The sequence below is a fragment of the Brienomyrus brachyistius genome, chromosome 19 (genome assembly GCF_023856365.1).
Source record: "Brienomyrus brachyistius isolate T26 chromosome 19, BBRACH_0.4, whole genome shotgun sequence".
Classification (NCBI taxonomy): domain Eukaryota; kingdom Metazoa; phylum Chordata; class Actinopteri; order Osteoglossiformes; family Mormyridae; genus Brienomyrus; species Brienomyrus brachyistius.
Genome location: NC_064551.1, coordinates 8,990,564 through 9,003,685, shown reverse-complemented (window position 1 = coordinate 9,003,685; position 13,122 = coordinate 8,990,564). Strand labels below are relative to the sequence as shown.

Genomic DNA, 13,122 nt, shown 5'->3' with positions numbered 1-13,122 from the left:
CTTCTCCAGGCAAGGGTGGTAAATATTAAAACTGCACCGTAGACTGACTCTGCTCTCCCCCGTGTCATTCCCATGAAGCCGCAGGCCAGCAGTGTTCACAGAGTGCAAAGACATTTTCAGGAAATTATTACAGTTAGTTTGTTAGAAAATGCTAGCATCAGAAAAATGTTCCCAAGCTGGGCAGTAGTTGGGTTTTATCACCTTCAGACAAGATTATCACCTCTCTAACACAAAAACAAAACAGCAAATGTCACATTAGCTATTAATTTATTTGACAAGAGTAAATACACATCTACGTATGTGTACAGGTTTGTGTGAATCGGTGTGTTTGTAGGAGAGTGTGGTCATGTGTGGATATGTTTATTGTGTAATAATTACAACAAAATAACAAAAAAAAAAAACTGGAAAAGAACAAAAGAATTATGACAAACTATCAAATGAACAAAAAGCATTAAGAAAATAATATTAAAACTGAATAAGGAATAAAAATGGTGGAAGAATGACTAAACAGTATCAAAATTATGAGTCACTGACAGCATGAAGATGCGGAAAACGCAGAGAGACAGCGAGCAAGACAGCGAAAGCTGAAAATACCGTCCCGCTGTGTCGTCAGCTTGTGGGAGACCACGCGTAACTTCAGGAAAGAACAGGTGACACTCATAATAACTGTAAAGTTAGACCTCATGGGGGAGGTTGCAGCGGTGAGGGACACCGACCGGGAGGAATTACTGTTTCAGGCAGGCAATCATCAGAAAAAAAGAACAATGCTGCGATTTTAGCATGCATGTGTGAAATGGATTTCAACGTGTCTTTCTGTGGGTCACCATCTGCCAGTCAACGAGCCAGGAAGGTGAACGATGGGAAGTACAGCTTGCAGTACCAAAGGCTAACACCAGGTGGGGCTGTGCAGGCAGGGGACAGTTTTCCAGCACAGCCACTTCACAAATGGGAGATGTCACGCAGACTTCTACCCATCTGGTCATAGGATGCCAGAGCAAAGGTGATGCTTGTCAGACAGCGTTACCTTTTCCCCCTGTGTGACATTGACAGAAACTCACAGAGGAAGAACAGATGACAGCATTTCATGAGCCCCATCTTTTGGTCCAAAAAAGATCAAGAAGAACTTACCAGGATCTGTTATGCATGGGGCTGATGGAGAGTGAAATGTACGCGTTAGCTGTGCTGTTAATCCAAGGTGACTCCTCTTCATCAGCTGGGCCGAGGACCATTGGAGGATCCAGTACTTATGACATGGCAAAGCGATCAAATTCATTGCCATGATTAGCTTGAGGCCAACATTTCTGACAAGTCAGCATTCATCTGTAAGCATTCAATTAATATCAGTAATAATAACATAAAAATTATCTGCTTCAAATGGCAAGTGGGCTTTTAAAGACATGTCTCCAACCTTGATCTCTTTTAATACAAGGACTTCAAACAGCTGGGCTCTGGATTCTAACAATGGTATCCTTCTACCTGCTTTTAGCATGTGCTCCCATTTAGCCTTAAGTAATGCTAATCAGCACGAAAGTAATTCACAGGTTAATATCGAGAGCATGTCTCATTTTCATAATTTGTGAATTGATGTAGAGCAGACATTGAGTCTGGTTGATAGTCTTACCTACTCTAACTCATCCATCTTACCAAATAACAGGTATTGATTGTAGGTGAGATTAAATTATAGATATTCTATGGGAATGACTATTGTAAGCCATGTGGGGTCCAGAGACTTTAGATTTATAGTTCATAGTTTTTTTTTTCTTTCACCGACTTGCAGGAAAACAATGGGTGTATAAAAAAAACGAAAAAAAAGCCAAAAATATATCATCATAAACCACTTCTGCAAAACATATTCCCCAACAGACACAATTAAAAATGAAAAATTAAAAGTCAAGAAAAAAAAAAACAAAAAAAAATTAAAATATGTATGAAAAACAACTAGGAATGTTGATTACATAACCATCTTAGCTGTGTAAGCACATTCTAAAATACTCCGTTCGTTTCTGGGGTCTTAATAGAGACAGATTTCTTTTTTTTTTATTCTTGATCCACACTTCAAAAAAAAATCTCTCTCAACATGTACACTCTCCTTTTTTCTGGAACACAAAATAGAAAAAATGACTGAGTGTTGAAAATTGTACTTTTAATTAAAAATTAACCATTATAAACGTAGCGTAAATATCGTCGACGTCAGCTTCCAGTGAGTCTTATTTCAGAGGGACAAACCTCAGCTGTTGCTTATTCATTATTAGGTTCTCGGTTGGTAACTTGCTTTTCTTAAAACTAAAGGTCTCGCACTTCCCCAGTCTTCTAACATGAAGCTTTGTTAAAAAAAAAAAAATTATAGATGGGTGTCATGCCCGGCTCGTACGATCCTCGTGTGTGCCACGCCCCCTGATTATCCACGTGGCTTCCCAGATCTTGCCCAGCTGTGTCCACTTATTTTCGCCCAGTCTCGTCTATTTCAGTCCGTGTCTTACCTTAGTTTCTTGTCCGTCATTGATGTTTGTCGATGTTCGAGCTACTGTTTTGTCCTGCCTGTCCCATACCTGAATAAATCCCCAGTTTCTCCGTATTCTGGGTGCCTGCCTGCTTTCTGCTCGCATCGCCTGCCCGCTTTCACCCAGCGATCACGACGGATCGTGACAATGGGATAGTTAGAAAAAAAATCAACTAAAATGAGATTGTGGTATTTAATGCAACTGAAAATAACGAAAAAAAAGCTTTTCTTTTTTAATGCCCATAGGAAAAGCTCCAATGCCTTCTACAATCAGTTGTGCCTCCCAAGGCTCTGTGGTTTTCTTGCTTTCTTTTGGCACTTCTGTAACAATAAAAGTCCTCAAAAGTGATTTTTATTAAGCTGGTCCAAATTATCTAAACCTAGTGACTGATCATGTCACAGAATCATAACGGGATACCTTACAAATAAGTCCAAGTAACTTATCCATCCATCCATTTTCCAAACCGTTTTTCCTACTGGGTCGGGGCCCGGAGCCTATCCCGGAAGCAATGGGCACGAGGCAGGGAACAACCCAGGATGGGGGGCCAGCCCATCGCAGGGCACACACACACACACACACACACACACACAGCTATGGACAATTTAGCAACTCCAATTAGCCTTAGCATGTTTTTGGACTGTGGGGGGAAACCGGAGTACCTGGAGGAAACCCCACGACGACATGGGGAGAACATGCAAACTCCACACACATGTGATCCAGGTGGAGACTCGAACCCAGGTCCCAGAGGTGTGAGGCAAGAGTGCTAACCACTCTTGCCACCATGTCACCCCCTAAGTAACTTATAAATAATATAAAGTAATGCACATCAGAAGAATACACACCTTTCTATCTGTCACGCAAGAGCATCACACTAATACTGTATAGTATGCTATAAGTCTAGTTGGAACAGCCTATAGAACAGGCAGTGGTATTTAGTGTATCGTACAGCCAAACCTGCTCTACAGTTTTTTACTCTGTGTTGCATCTATATGGAAACCAAGCAATTTAAGAGCCCCACTTCCCTCTGGCCCGAAGCTCTGAAATCACTCTCTGTACACACCTGTGACTGGTGACAGCATGCAGAATCCACAACATCGAGTCTCCTGTATCCAGAGCCCTTGTCAATGTCAGGGCTGCCATGGGGGACTGATGTGGCTAATGGCAGCCAAAACCCAGTCGCTGTAAAATAAAAGTGACAGCATGAGGTTTACATTGGAGATAAAATGAGGGCACTCTAAGTAAGTATGTAAGTAAAATTTATTTATGAAGCACAATGAAGTGCTGTACAAAGATGAATAAAGAGCTCAGATTAACAATAAGCACAGAAGTATGTATTGTTAACCTGAGCTCTTTATATATATATGGTGGCATGGTGGTGCAGTGGTTAGCACTGTTGCCTCACACCTCTGGGACCCGGGTTCGTGTGTTTGGAGTTTGCATGTTCTCCCCATGTCGTCGTGGGGTTTCCTCCGGGTACTCCGGTTTCCCCCCACAGTCCAAAAACATGCTGAGGCTAATTGGAGTTGCTAAATTACCCGTAGGATTGCATGTGTGAGTGTGCCCTGCGATGGGCTGGCCCCCCGTCCTGGGTTCCTACCGGGATAGACTCCGGACCCCCCGCAACCCAGTAGGATAAGTGGTTTGGAAAATGGATGGATATATATCTATATATATATATATACAGTATTATAAATAACATTGTGTCTTTATATACCGATTATTCTCCAACAACACAGTTCACTGAACTCATGTTTCAAATATTAGGCATGTTTGTACACTTTTGATTCCCTTTAGTATAAAGTTTTATTCAGTTTTATTAACTGGTGAGTTTTCTTTATACAAATGCAGATTAGTTGTTGAAGAACACATTTCTATGCTATAGAATACTTTGTGAAGAAGATCAGCATACCACTAAATCAGTCTGTAATTGTCAAAGTTCAGTTTGAATTTTGTTTCATAACATATCAATTAACAGTTCACTTCTCCTCGAGATGAAGTTTGACATAGCGAAGAAGCAGGTTCCTACCCAATGAGAGCCAGCACTATGGCTGACAGAAGACATTACCGCTGTGTCTCTGTGAAGTCTCACACCTCGAGTGACTCACGGTTTGTCAGCTATTGAAGATGTCATACTGAGTCAATTCCCTTTTCTGAGAGAAGCATGCTTTAACTGACTCACCACTGTCTGTTATCTTCCCCCATAAGTTTCATCTGGTGGAGATAAGCGCTTCAATTGCTAACCACTCCCACCAGATACACATCTCACACATCTTGCTGTAGAACGTGTTCCATATTCTTGGGTTCACTTTTCGGGCTTTTCGGTAATTGTTGGCTAGAATGGTTTGAAGCCTGAAGGCAGTTCTCAGAGTCCAATAGCTGGACTAGTTGAAGTTATCGAAAGCCAAGTTTTTATGCAGTGGCAGCAAGGACTGAGTCACCACAGTCAGGCTGAAAACAGAGATGACATCACCCAAAAGATTTCCCGCAAGGATGCTACTCGGTAATGCTACTTCACAGGGCCAATATCCAAGCTTACTGTGCAATGCCCCCCTTAAAGGTGCTCCAGAACAGGAAGGAGAACCAATTAGTTACTTGTTTCAAGTAGATTAGCTTCTCGGGCAAACTCCCGAGGTGTAACCAAGGAGACAGCAGAGAAAGTAAAGAAGAAATCAAAATATCCAATGGGAAAAAAATCCAATGAAAAAATGTGTTTTGACATTATACGCTATGTTTTAATAATAGATTGTTTGCCCGAGGAGTAAAACGCTATGCTTAAGCATTTTTCAGGATATTTGGCCAGTTTTCTCCCCTGTGTATCTCCTGGAAGCTGCTGTGGCAGATGATGACAGCCAGTAATCTTCGCAAAAATGTAATTATGTCACTGCAGTGTTTGACATTACATCATCACCTGTTTACCACAAGCTAGCTACTGGGAATTATGTTTCTAATCTGAGTGCTGGGAGAGGTTCATGCTCGGGTTAATCCACTGACGCAGAGAATGCTTGCCGATTTGTGATCAAATGATGAATTTATGTTAGTGGTAGTCAACAAATCAACTTACTTTTCAATTTGTTTTATTATGAAGGCCTGATTTTCTTGGTGACTGAATCATTTATCCTGCGCGGTAGAAGTAGTCAACAAATCAGACTTACTTTCTAGCTTGATTTATCATGAATGCCTGATTTTCTTAGTGACTGAATCATTTGTCTTACACTTTTCCCACTTTTTCTCATCATTGTACTTCATTTGCTATTCCGATTATAATAGAGGTCCCCCCCCCTCCCCCCACCCAGTCACACACAAAGAAGTCACTTACCCAGATCTGTTGCACCTCCTCGGTAAGTAATCTGTGCTTAGATAGTCAAAGTATCCAGTCTTGTTGCCTGGTTTGAGCATCCTGTGTTTTTATAGTGTAATTAGCCTTGTTTTTTCCTGCTCTGATGAGGCTATGTCAGGATGTTCAAAGAATCCTGTTTTCAGATCTCGCAAGGAGCTTTCGTTTTTTTTTATGGCTCCCAAGAGCCTTGTTTTTGGGCTCATGGCTACATATACCGAGGTGACCCTGTCTAGATGTAAACATCACTGGCAGGAACAACCGTTTTCCTCCCATGACGGGTAGGGAATGAGGAACACAGAGTCTTGCCTATCAGCCTATCTGGGAGTCACTGGGTGTCAGTGAATGCATGTCTGCAGAGCTCAGTGCAGATGGAACAGGGCACAGTTATCTGAAGGGTTGCTATAAAAAACACATACAAAGCAGCTTCCATTCCATAGCTTAACCACTAGATAGCTTAACCAGGAAGGCACGGTCTTTTAACATCTGTTGTTTCTCTCCAGTCAGTAAAAGCCTACAGAGTGAGATTGCTTACTCTACACCCTCAGCCCGAAATCAATCTCACTCTCCCTGGACAAATGCACAGTTCATGAACTTTGCAGCATTTCCCTCCGCATTCCGGCCTGCGCCTGTAGCTGCCACCGCCTGACGATACATGCTTATCTTTAGTGTACTTTCCCAGCTAGCAAGTCCCTCGGTAGACATCCATACATGCTACGAGAAGACAAAACCTTTCCGCTGTGCAGGATGGGCGAGATGAAGTTCAGCGGGGTCAATGTGTTAGCGATCCCCCCCAATCAAGCAGTAAACACATTGTTAAATGATAGACAGGGGGAAAGACCCGGAATTGCGGGGAGCTGAGGCAACAAATTCCCTGAGTATGGTAAAGATCATCTCCACGCAGGCCGGGCCGCAGGCTCATAGTGAAAACGGCAATGAAGGAAAACCTGCGTGCAGAATTAACTCCGAACTCTGATGGGCATGGCGGATAAGTAAGCATGGCAATACTTTCCGTTTGGAGCACCTCACTGACATTAAAATCTGAAAATTAATTAAATGATTCAAAATATTTCTTCAAATACTTTAATACATGATAGATAAATGGCACAAATGATACTACTTTTTCATTACAGTATATGCATTCACAATCATATCCATAGCAAATTCTGCTCATTTTGTCAGTCCATAGGATAACAATAAATTACAAATATTATTCTCAATAATATCTTAAACCAGCTAACCAAAAACAGCACTTCAAGGCTTTTATATCTTCTAAGTGATAGTTTCAACACTGGTAGGGGTCAAATCAGCCCCAAACCCCCTGCTTCCTTAAACACACAGCACTCCTACACTATTGGTAGGAACATGTTACTGCCTTCCATGCCCATATCTACACCCTTGCTGCTGGTAGACTTATAGCATTATAAGAAACACACTTTAGGATGTGATCTTGGAGATCAGAGAGGTTTTACTATAGCGCACAGGGCTACATTATTATTTAATTCAAAAGTGTGATCCAGGAATCCAGGAAAGCAGGTTCTGGAATACACTAACTATTTCCTTTTATCTATATGGTATCCAAACTCTCTACCAGTAACAGGGACATTAGACTCTTTCCTTTGACCATGATACAGAGGAGACCAGAGCATTCTGCAATCGACATAAAACAGCACAGCGTAGTAATGCAGGGTAAAGTGCATTAATCTACACATAGATGGATACAGTTTACACTGATGGTTTTTTTGTCCATCTATTGTCACATTGCACATGGACAATGAGCACTTTGATTTTGCATGACTATGTATGTGACAATTAAAGAATCTTGAATCTTGAATCTTGAATCCAGTCCCTACATTGTGAAACATTGTGGACAGAGATTGGAGAAGCAATGGTCTTCAGAAAGGCAATGCATCACATGGACAGGACTATTGGATTCATTCAAAATGATTAATTATAATTAATAACTTTACTTGCTGAAATATTATATACAATGTCATTTATCATGGTTGCATAATTTTAGTACCTCATCCAAATGGAGTTTAACAGCAAACTGATACTGTTGGCTTTTTCTAATGTGGTGAATTTCCATTCAGATATAACCTTGGGCAGGCAGTGTGCTCGCTCAGTGGGTCGGGCTCCTTCCTCAGAGCAGCAGGGATGAAGGTTCTAATCTCAGCTCTAATCGCAGCTATGAGTTTGTGTGCGTGTGTGTGTGTGTGTATGTGTGTGTGTGTGTGTGTGTGTGTGTGTGTGTGTGTGTGTGTGTGTGTGTGTGTGTGCGTGCAAAGTTATGTGTATATTACATTATGGGGACCAAATATCCCCACAATGTGATTAAAACCTCTCTCTTTCTCTCTCCCTGCTGTGGCTGTTCCTGTCTCATCTGTCTCCCTCTCCATGCTCTTCCTGTCTCATCTCTCTCTCTCTCCCTGCTGTTGCTGTTCCTGCCTCTGCTGTCTCTCTCCCTGGTGTTGCTGTTCCTGCCTCTGCTGTCTCTCTCCCTGCTGTTGCTGTTCCTGTCTCTGCTGTCTCTCTCCCTGCTGTTCCTGTCTCTGCTGTGTCTCCCCCTGCTGTTACTGCTCCTGTTCCTCATTTAACTCTTTCCCTGCCATCCTTGTCCCTGCAGTCTCTTTCATTGAGAAGCATACCTGCCTTTGGTCCCAGCTGATCCTCCAGCTGAACGACACACTTCAGCTCCCTGATCACAGCGCATTAGTATTCGCAACTGCCTGTTAGCCGAAATAAACCCTGCAGTTTAAATTTTATTTCCGGATTAAGTGGCTTTTCACCAACCCTCGTTAATTTAGAGGGAAATGATGTGTGTTTGCAGATGACAGCTCAAAGCGTCAGAGTCACAAAGGCCCTTGGCTAGGTGGTGATGCACCAGCGGGTCTCCCAGCGTCGTCTGGGTCCTGTGCATAGAGGAAGGGTGAGTCCCAGGCAGCTGGGCTGGTGACGGTGCTTCCAAGGGGCTGGAGTTTGGGGGATGGGCGCTGGAGGAGGGGACCTGATGGGGCTTGTGTGGGCTGCTGGAGGTAGCTGCTAAGCATGCTGCCATTTAACATTGGGCATTCCAAGGTGTTTTTCTTTTATTTGTTCTTAGTTCCGGAAAATTAAACTTTTATTTAGAGGTAACATCAACAGAGTCAAACAACAAATATAATTTGAATTATTAGATTAATAAGCAATCTAGTGAATATGGCATTATTCTACTGATCATTATTAATAAGCATATGATGTCAGTGACATGGGGGTAAGGTGGTTTTATTATGGATTAACCTCCACCTGCTTCATCCCTCAATGCAGCACACAGAGTAGATGCCAGTAGATACAGAAACATAGGAACTTTAACCTGCCTGGAAAACACTCTCTAACTACCTAATGCTTTCAGTTTTTGTCCTGCTAATTATGTTCCTAAAAGTAATTGGATGACAAATTCAAACTGTGTTAAAATGTCTCATTTGCGTGATTGCTCACTGACTAGTGATTATCATGCTCACCTTGAGGCTATATAGGGCATAATGAAAATACATTATGAAATGGAGAAACAAAGAAATAAGAGAAGAAGGTGAATCCCTTTTCAGTTTTTATGACTGTTGAGCTAATACGACCACATACTTTTATCAGATATCCCTCCTTAAAAATGCTAATAGATCATAAGACCATCCAATGAGAACAGGTCCATGGAACACTGCAGAAGTTTTCCATCTTACTGAGAAGTAACTGGAGTGGGAAGGGTAATTACTTTCGAAACCTGGACACTGCACCTGTGAAGGCAAGATAAACAAATACGGCCCTACAGATGTATGTCGAGGTCAAGGGTCAAAGGTCATGCTATCCATCTTTCTGACAGCAGGAGTAACACTGAGTCAAACATTTCTTTTTATAACCAAGCCTTCTACTGGAGAAATGGAAACTGCCACAATGCATGTTAGAGTCTTTCTTTTACATGTGCTACCTTTGTTCTTTAAAATAGTGAATAGCTACATGAATCTCCGCTGCCAAAGCTTGTAATCCATTGTATTTGTTTCACGGATCCTTCTGGTTATATCACCCAAACCTAACAACAAAACATGTCATTAAGTAAAATGTGAAGGACGATTTTTTTTTGCAGTAAACATGACCTGACAACATGCCTTATATTGCTGGATGGCAAAGTTTTGGGTTGCAGAAATCTTTTCGATGCCCCTATTGGCTATCGGTGGCCTCCTTTGCATGTCACTAATGACAATACCAATTATCTAAGTGGCTGAACAGCAATTGGATTGTTGCACAGTGCTGTTTAGATACCATATCACACTTAATGCTGTAAGCACAGTATTTACTTTCAATTAACCTCTGGTGTTGCAGTGAGGTGGGGGGGGCAGGGTGCTTTTTAACACATACGTAACGTAAGTGGCTGCATCAGAAGAGTAGTTTACAATTCTCGTAATTACTTGTCTGGGACAAAAAAAAATGAGTAAATGAATGAGGCACGTTTCGCTCTCCTAGGGAGTGGTGCGCAGCTGCTCTATTCTGTCATTCTAATGAATGTGACTCTCACAGTCAAATGAATTATTAATCATTAAAATTAATTGAATCACAGTAGCCTCACCTGATTTCGCCTCCGCTGTCAGCTGACACACAGTTGGCTGCAGATAGGTGCACTGTTCCTGTGGAGGCCATCTCAGCCATATGCTGTTGCGGCATTACCCCATACCGACACCATACAATGTGGGTGGGCCCAGGGGGGAAAAAGAAACAATAAGTCACCTTTTCAAACCATCTGAGACTGATAAATATGAAACTCAGGTCTATGGGCAGGAGAAAGGGAAGCCATGGAATGCCATGGAATGCTATCTGTGGCATTAATCACATTGCGATTGGGGGCGGCATGGTGGTGCAGTGGTTAGCACTCTGGGACCCGGGTTCGAGTCTCCGCCTGGGTCACATGTGTGTGGAGTTTGCATGTTCTCCCCATGTCGTCGTGGGGTTTCCTCCGGGTACTCCGGTTTCCCCCCACAGTCCAAAAACATGCTGAGGCTAATTGGATTTACTAAATTGTCCATAGGAGTGCATGTGTGTGAGTGTGCCCATCCGGGATAGGCTCCGGACCGCCCGGGACCCAATAGGATAAGCGGTTTGGAAAATGGATGTATGGATGTTGCGATTGATAGGTGGCTCAATGGGTAGTACTGTAGCCTTGCACATTTAGGGGTGAGTATCTGAATCCAACCTCTACCACCTGCAGATCAGGCTAACTGATCCATCTGAAGCAAAGCGCACATGTGCCTGGATAGTAGTTGGATGGGAGACTGACTAAGCTGGAAGTGTCGTTGGTGTGGCCAATGGGAAGCTTGTCCTATGCTTTTTCTGGATCCCAGTGCAGTGGTGGGGACAATGTGCTGTAATATATATATTAGGTGGTACCTTGGGCGGAGCTTAATTCTCCGCTTCTGACGTCATAAGAGGAAGTGGCTTGTCCTTGATTCTGATTGGTCGAGAGTTTATGCCCATATATGGTATCAATACATGCTTATGCCACGTTTTGCCGATAGGGGGCGACATGGTTTTGGGAGATTGCCGTTATGTCCATATATGGTATCAATACATGCTTATGCCACGTGTTGCCGATAGGGTGGTTTGAGAGATTAATAGAATAAAAATACATTACGTGTATTTTATTAATGTGCCTTTTTAATTACGTTTTTAAGGAATAATAAAACATAGAGCAGGGTGAAGGCAAGCTAGCGCATACACGTTCAGCGGTGGCGTCCGTCCGGCCCGTAGCCGCGTGTTGTTAGTAAGCGCCGCGGCGTATTTTAAAAAAGAAAGCACCCAAATGTTTTAAAAGAAAGCACCAAAATGTTTTAAAAGAAGAAAGACACAAAAGAAGAAAACCCTTAGTGTTATTTTAAAAGAAAAAGCAGGGTGAATTTTAACAAACATGCCCGAAAGAAGCAGCAGAAGAGCAAATTTAAACAAGCGAAAACAACAAACAAGCCCGTCGTTTTAAAAGAAGCTATCACTCATTACATTTAACCAACACGAAAGACTTTAGTTATATTTACCAGGTTGAAGAAAGCATGCAAGCGGCAAACTTTTAGAAGAAATAGGACGAAACGATCCCGGAGCACTGCCACATGCGACTACTCTGTTTGAACAACGCGGGGCGGAATGGCCGATCGCTAGTCCGGCGTTTGGCGCATGCGCACCCACGCCGCCTCCCCTTTCAAAATGGCGACGCCGACGGAGCGCCTGTTTTAGCAAATAAAACACCTATAACCGTAATGTTTTTAAGGAATGAAGCACTTTTCTGCCAATGTGAATAATAAAGTAAAGCGCTCTGTGCATTTTCGACAGCAATAATCAAAGAATAACGCGGTTAATTCTTGTTTAAGCGAGCGCACGCGCGTAGATCCACACAGCATTTCCTTTATTGAGCCAGCTCGTTGCGTGAAGCAGTTGTCAAATGGCTACCAGCGGAAATTGTTGTCGTGATGCGAACCGTTGGCCTGGATTGTGAGAAGTATGCCGCCATTCTGGCAGAATGCACACCAATTCTATATTTTATATGCTTATTTGTAAATAGTGTAAAATAATCTATTTCTAATTTAAATAAAAGTCGATCTCTAACCCCCCGGATTGCTTAGCTAAATTTATCTACGTATGGTTAATCAAAAGGTATAACCAGAACTTGAAAAGATGTATGACAACACATGCTGATCTTTTATTTCAAATAAGCCTCTTTAAACTCATCGTTTTTAAGCAATGAAACTCTTTTCGGCTAATGTGTTATTTAAAATAAAACATCTTAAGCATTTCGACAACAAGAATCAAGGAATAACGCTGGCGATCCTTGTTAAAATAACTCTCCATGTCGCGCTTGTGCGTGCAGCCACGATACCCACACACCACTGTCTTTTATTGAAAACGGCTGAGGCAAGTCGTTTTCGGAACTTTAAAGTGTGTATACAACAAGTAAACGTGTGTAAAAGAAGTATAAAATGTGTTATAAAGCACATAGCCAACGTTAATTAATAAAGAATTTAAGCATAATAGCCCAGACGTACCACGGCCTAAAGCCGGTAGAAAAAGAGCTATCCTACGGCCTACAAGAGAAAAGCATATGGCACCAAATTGGAATCAGTAGTCGTTAAAAGAATATGAATTTATCAATGCGACATTTTAAATACGTTTTAAGGCATAATAATTTGAAGGGGTCACCGGGCGCGTCGAGCTTTTCTAGCTAGAGAGGAAAGAGAGTCGGGCAGTTTTGAATGGTAAAAGCAGTAGTTGTGTATTGTT

At 42.2% G+C, this 13,122-nt stretch overlaps 1 long non-coding RNA gene across 2 annotated transcripts; it reads right to left on the bottom strand.

Moving 5' to 3' along the window:
• Positions 1-250: 250 nt before the first annotated feature.
• Positions 251-6,180, bottom strand: LOC125714505 (uncharacterized). 2 transcript variants are annotated; one of them, XR_007383765.1, is made up of 3 exons: positions 5,818-6,180; positions 1,129-3,680; positions 251-1,033 (listed from the first exon to the last, which is right to left on the bottom strand). It is a non-coding gene; the product is annotated as an uncharacterized LOC125714505 (long non-coding RNA). The 2 variants fall into 2 exon arrangements; XR_007383764.1 differs by having other exon boundaries at positions 251-3,680.
• Positions 6,181-13,122: the final 6,942 nt, after the last annotated feature.